This window comes from Lissotriton vulgaris, chromosome 8 (assembly GCF_964263255.1).
Source record: "Lissotriton vulgaris chromosome 8, aLisVul1.2, whole genome shotgun sequence".
NCBI classification, from domain to species: domain Eukaryota; kingdom Metazoa; phylum Chordata; class Amphibia; order Caudata; family Salamandridae; genus Lissotriton; species Lissotriton vulgaris.
The window spans coordinates 1,375,322,285-1,375,329,180 of NC_141696.1; the positions used below are offsets into that span (position 1 = coordinate 1,375,322,285).

At 46.3% G+C, this 6,896-nt stretch overlaps 1 long non-coding RNA gene across 1 annotated transcript in view; it reads right to left on the bottom strand.

The window, feature by feature from the left end:
- The window catches only part of LOC147698769 (uncharacterized), a 102,617-nt gene extending 96,422 nt beyond the window's left edge, over positions 1-6,195 (bottom strand). Inside the window, exon 1 of the long non-coding RNA XR_015299225.1 lies at positions 6,167-6,195. This is a non-coding gene — a long non-coding RNA (uncharacterized LOC147698769). The remainder of the gene's footprint in view (positions 1-6,166) is intronic.
- Positions 6,196-6,896: the final 701 nt, after the last annotated feature.

A 6,896-nucleotide genomic window follows, 5' to 3' on the forward strand; every position in this document is an offset into this window, starting at 1 on the left:
GGCCTTTTTCAGCAGTAGTGGTGCAACTTACCAGGGGTTTGCAATGTAGGATTTGCATGCACACCAAACTTAGGGGGTGATTATAATGGAGGTGGAACCGTCACATCACCTCGTCAGTGGCGGTCCCACCGCCATCGGTGACTGCATCTATGCCAACCATATAAACAATGGCGGGTGATTCCCTGGTGGTAGTTAGACCAACCGCCACGCACCCGACTGACAACCTTGAGCCCGCCAGTGCGGCGGAGGGGCTCGTGGTTCCTACAATGCTGGTGGTACCTACCAGGCACCACAGTAAGGATTACGATACCCCTTACCCACCAGCCTATCCAGTAGTTCACCCACTGTGAGAAGTTGGCCTGGTATATGATGACCACTAATTCTAGTGAGCACCCTGTACCAGTCCAAACGACCCTTATGGTGATTGGTTGTAAGTCAACCTTATAGACCAGCTATCCTAATGGTAGCGTGGACAAAGCAGTCTTAGGATAAACTCAAGAGGGCATGTGAATCCAGCTGTTTTACCGTATGCAATCCCTTTTAATACCAAATGAAAGGACACCACACAAGTTATATATTACAAAATATATGTATTTATTTCTAGACTAATCCCCTTAACTCTTTATGAGCACAGGAGCACAAGCGGTAAACAAAGAACACAGTATAACATACAATAAGCTGCACAATTATGGATAGGTCAGGTGGCCACTCAAACCATATATTAGGAAAGTGATATAAGTACCATGTCACGAACAATGAACAGGCCTAGGGCCTTGGGAATCGCTGGGCCTACACTGGACTAATGAAGGTTAGGTCAGGAGAGGCCCACAGGATACGGGTGCAGTGTCTATAGGCAACGGCGTTTACCATACAAGTCAATGGTGCGTAAAAATCAGAAAGTTATAGGTTTCGGAGACTTCCGACTGGACTAGAACTTAGCCACTTAAAACTAGGACACTAGAGGTGTAATCCACTATAGGAGCACCGGAGTTAGATCGTTACCTCACCCACAGGAAGCGGGTGCATAGGTGCCAAAGTGTGTCGGGTTTCGTCGTGAAGTTCTATGGAGCCTGGAGATGAAGATGCTGCAGGCGACCAGGAGAGAAGAGTCCGGTTGGATCCAAGGGTGGATCGAAGATGTAGAGTACCTGAAAGCAGAAGGAACAGAGTTCAGGTCACTAGCCAGTGACCAGCGAGGAACCAGGAGATGTCGGGTTGCAATCAGGTGATGTTGAGGTGTTTGTCTCCGCTGCTACGTGGATCAGGAAGGATCGAGGATGACCAGCTGGTGAACACGAGCTGTCCCACAAAGGCTCTTGCTGTCGGCGGTGTCGGTACTCGATTCGAAGTCACCAAGCCTTGGCAAAGGCAACCCACGCAGGATTCGAAGATATCTCCTTGATCGGATCGGGGAGGTCAGATTGATGGCTCCTTTTCAGGGGAGCTGGGGCCAGTCTGGAGCAACCAGATCAGCAGTGTAGTTTCAATGTTTCGTCGTCACAGAGGCCACTCGCCAACGGGGAAGCGACCGTACAACGCGTCGAGCAGGAAAAGTGCAATAGGGCCCCATGCAGCACTCGGAGAGTGTGGAGAATGATCGTTGGAGCACAGGCTGCTCGGGGCTGGGGCTTCTCAAACCCCAAAGCACAGCGTCGAGAGAACCTCGGGGGCTGTACAGGAAGCACTTTGTCGACTTTTCAGGATGGCCGCTCCCACGTCTCTTGTCACCTCCACGGGTCTAAGCTTTGCTAGGACTGTGGATCGGGCTGTTGGAAGTCTGGGAGTCCAGGTCTTGTTGGTCTCTGTCATTCGAGCTCCGGCGGGAGCAATGGCAAAGAAAGTCTTGTCGTGCTGATGGTGCCTACTTGCACAGGGGGGCCACTCCTTGACCACAAGGGAGATTCTTCAGTCTTCTACGTCGAGTAGGATGTCGAAGGGTCCAGAGTTTAATTTCAAAGTTTCAGTCAGGATGATCTAAATTGCATTGGCACAGCTCCTACCTTTATTCCAAATCAAGGGGCAGGATCACCTGCTAGGTCCCTCCTATGGGTGGGACCCAGGAAGGGGGTGGTTACACCGCTTTCCCTTTGTCCAGTTTCGCGCCAGAGCTGGGGCTGGAGTGCCCCAGAACCGGTTTGAACTGGGCCATGCATGGGACGCCTTGTGCGCTCCAGGCAGTGTCTAGTTTCATTCAACCCTCCCTGCTACAATCCACTATCTCCTGTCTGAGGTGGTGTAACACCTCCCTGTGACAGGATATCATTTGTCCAGGCCTCCCCGGCCGGAGTTTCGGTCAGCAGCAGGAGGCCAGACTTGTGTCTGTGGCAGCAGCATCTATTTTGTGATGCTGGGGCTCTGGTTAGATTTAACGGCGTTTAAGCAAAGTAACATGTCTTCTCCCTCTAGAAGGGTGGAATGCTACCCCTGTCGCCAGTACTGGTGAGGGGGTAGTATTCCAAAGCGTATGACACCTTACACGACATGTTTTGATAAAGCCAAACCAAAGTTAGCAAGTAACCGCAAGGATTATAATGCACTTAAGAGTATATGGTATGGCAATATCCCAGGACAGCTAAGGGAGTTGGTACCGAAAGCTGCAGACAGGCTCAGCTCATGCTAGAGCACCATCTCACATACAACCAAGCACTCTGCCTCCAGGATTGATAAGGCCTGCCATAGGAGTGACTTATAGGTGTATATGTGTCCAGATATAGGTTTAGATATAGGTATACTATATCTAAGCAAGGGGTGATTACACAACCTTGCCCCAGCTGAGTGATCAGCCAGTTGTGTCAGTTTGGATAGCCAGCCAGGGGTGGCAAAAGATATGCTGCAGCCCCTGGTAGGCCTTGGATGCACCTATGCCCTGGGTACCTACAGTACACTGTACAGGGGCTGATAAGGTGACCCAATATCCAATTGGAGATGTACCTAGGGTACATGGAGTCCATTTTACAGAGAGAGCAGATAGCCTGGGGCCCTGATTAGCAGGGTCCCAGGCCAACTAAGTTGAAAACCAGCTAAACACTAGGCAAAAAATCTGGGGTAACCATTGTCAGGTATCCACCTTCCTACACCCACCATGACATTTTGGTGGAAAGGGACATTGGAGGCCCATAGCGGGCCCCTTTCCCCCAGCCTCCAGACATGCGACCTGGGGGGCATCTAAGAAGTCCCCCTATATATCACTGCACCGTTTGGCATGCACCACATTTTGCATGCCACGTAGTGCAGTGATATATGTAACATGTCAGTTTTTACATTGCGGCAGATGATGCAGCCAGCAGCACCTGCTGCAATGTAAAAGATAGGCACGGCGAACGTCATAGTGGCGGTCGCATTGTAATGCCTATCGTGGGGCCGCCACTTTTTATTTTTTTGCATGTTCTTATATAGCGCTCGAATCACCGGGGAGGCATCTCGGCGCTTGCCTTGGGAACCCGTCCTGGCTTTTCCCTGTGAGATAGCCCCTACAGGGCATCCCCAAGGTGAAAGCCAGGCATCCCGCCGCGGGGGGCCGCGGGGGAGGTTAAGCAAGCTTAATGCCCAGAGTTGCAGAGTGTGAATCTATGATTAGGACAGGCACCGGAGCGAGAATTATCGAGTCCGTGGACATTTGAGCTCAAGACCCTGCCGCGTCGGGAATTGAACCCTGGTCCCGGGTCTGACCTCTGCTTCAGGGTCTGGCTGCTCTAACCAGTGAGCCACACTTCTCCACCTTGAAGGCCAGCGGTCCCATTCCACGATTCGATGGCGGACGGACTGAAGTCCGCCTGCCTTCGTAATCAGCCCCTAAGTTTGCAAACTTCGTGGTCTCTGCTTCATGCACAAACACTTTTAACATGTGCAGCCTTCTTTCGGGCCACTGGAGTTATGCAGCAATGGAGGCCAAAATTATGTTGCAGTGTTGACTAAATGATGCAACAATGAAAAGGCTGTAGTGTGATGCGGTGCATTTTATGATACTTTATTATTTTAACATATTTATACATACTAACAGCCTCTGCAAAGCTTTTGCCTCATTAGTACCTGTGTAACATACAAATGCAGAAGAGGGAAAGGTGACCAGTCAACCTTTGCAAAGGGCCCTGTACTTCACAGAACATAAGTCACATTTCTTTTAGTAATTTTTGATCCGTTTGAGCTACAAAATTGTTTTGGGTCAAATTGTTAGATTATGCAGCAGATGATGTATTATGTGGCAACTTTTAAACTGACCTCAGGCTTCAGCAGTGCACACATGCAAACGCAGAAAGGGCTGCTGGCTTCTAAACTGCCATGCCCTATTCTAGGGACTTAAAGGTAGTTCCAATCTCTCTGCCCTATTATGAACTAGGGCCTTACAGAAGAGGCCATGCCAATCATAGGGGTACCCTAATCCATAGTGCACCCTAGTGTATGTAGGTGTTTCCCAGTATCTTTAAGTGTCTCTTTCAGAATAGCACTGGCCCTTTGCCTGTTCAGGCAGAGGCCAGGGTCAGTCAGAGTCAGGTAGCACTAGTACCAGTCAGCAAAACGTTGGGGAGAGCACAGGATGCCTTTGCAACACTAAAGAAGCACAAACTCAATTTAAAACATAACACCATGGTTGGGGGGTTCTCTTTAATAATCAGAATTGATTTCTATCCTAATGAACCCATTTTCCAACTTTAGGATAAAGAAAGACTGGGGAAAAATCATAATGTTCTAATCTATATCTTGAAGTTTTCATGCAGCTCTTTGATGACGGTTAATAGCTCACTGTTCAATGTTAAGATTTTAACTTATAAACTGCAAATACCTTACCAAGAGTCAAAATTTTCACTGGACAAACCTCCGATCTCTCTCAATAAAGAACATTAATCAGCAAAGTTATCTTCACATTTTTATTGTTGCCTGAAAATTGCTTGAGACCAGGAATGCAGCAGCAGGTACTTTTCAAATCATAATGCACTTGCAAATACGATGCCCCCAACCTAAGTCAGCGACCTATGTTTGCGTGGTGCAGCAAGATTCATATACATGTTTCTTTAACATTTGGTCTGATTACTATATGAATGTAAATAACAATAAAGCATACATGAAAACTGTGACAACATGCCTGCTTTTCTCAATATTTCACTTCGAAAGCATGCGATTGTATTTGTTTAACGGGCAGTGATTTGTATAGGGTCACTGGAAAGTCCATAAGGTTGTCCCTGTCCCCCCCCCCCAGAATTTTAGTGTCTCCTACGCCCCTGTGTCTTCATGACCAATGTCTCCAAAGTTGCTTCCCATACCAAAAACAAAGGCAAAGAATCCCTAATTAACAAAATCATACATTGAATTTGCCATGTGAGGGGATGTTGTTCAGTAATAAGGGATGACGTTTTGGGTGCTAAAAGGATAACCGGCCCCAATACCCATCTAGACTATATAGAACTTTATCTCGCAGATGGGAATATGGCCCACGATTTGATAGCTCTTGAAGCTAGAACAAGCTCTCCCACTCCCTCTGGCATTCAACTTATAGACCTCCCCAGCTCCCATCATTAATTACTCCCCTGCACTTGGGTTCTAATTTGGGCTCATATTCACCTCTTGCAAATATTGATTGACTTGCACACTTTGTTATCTTTGACTCCATGGATACACTTACAGTGAATTCAAGTAGTCAGTATTCCACTGATGCGATCAAAGATTGCACCTGTGCAGTAAAGTCTCTAGTAACTCCTACGCCATTTGAAAATAGAGCTATGTTATCCTTGAGAGATATCTATGAGTACTAGGCAGCACTGATTCAATTAGAACATCCTCTGGGCGGCTGGTTCTCCTTTCGGCGAAATTATAACTGTATTACTGGCGCATACATGTATTTTATATTCACAAGTTTTTAATTCATAGACGTATTGTCTTTTTACTAATTTATGCCTTTACCCACCTATAACTGTGAATATGGAAAACTTATATGTGGTTATTTCTTTTCATACAAACATGTACCTTTTATATTTTATATTTGTTATGTTCGCCCTTTTTTTTAACAACACAATGGTTTTAAAAAAAGAACAAAGAGTAAGCCGGGGGCTTCAATTTTTCACCATGTATAAATCATTTGAAACTATAGATAATCCAAGAAATAAAAAAAACAAAAGAACCAGGGCAAACAGGAGTAACTTTAAACAAGTTTAGAATTTTCTGACACACTTACCAGTTTGAAGTCCCGTGCCAAACAGTCTGCTGTCCGCCCAAAATGCGTGTTTTTGTAATGGCAGCTGTTTCTGATGACGCATTTCCACAGTCGTGTGATTTCTCCACTGCCTGCATGTTGGCCAAAGTTATTTCAGGGAAGCTGATCACTGCTGTCATTGTAGCTTATGGGTTGGACGCACTGTACTGGGCACAAGATAGCGAGCTGTTCTTTGAAAACCTTCCTTTGAACTCTTCAATCGGTGATCTTGTTTAACCTTCAGTACTAATATTAAAAAACACATGAGTGAGTGAAATTTATTTTGTGTAATCATAGCTGCCAAATTTTCAGATTGCTTATGTGTGACATATCCACGGTTTCAGTGCAGTCATGCGTGACATTCAACTATCCAATGTGAGACACTTTGAGTGACATTTTCTCGCGAATCAAACCAAGCAATGAAGTGCAGGGAAAGCGATGAATATCAGAAATTGCACCCCTTTGAGCACTGAGAAGCAATAAAAATATGTTCAAACTGCTGCAAAACACCTGAAATTGTATTTTTTGCATGTCTCAAAAGAAAAATATCGCTCTTGTCAGTATAACTTTTTGTAACTGGAATGGCAGCCTAGTACGGTTAATGCACATGCTCCGTCCATCACCACCCCCTTTTGTAGCGCTTTTGGCCGCCATAAGCGTGGCAGGGTATGCTCAGACGTGAGTCCCTTGCTCACTTTGCCACTGGATTCAA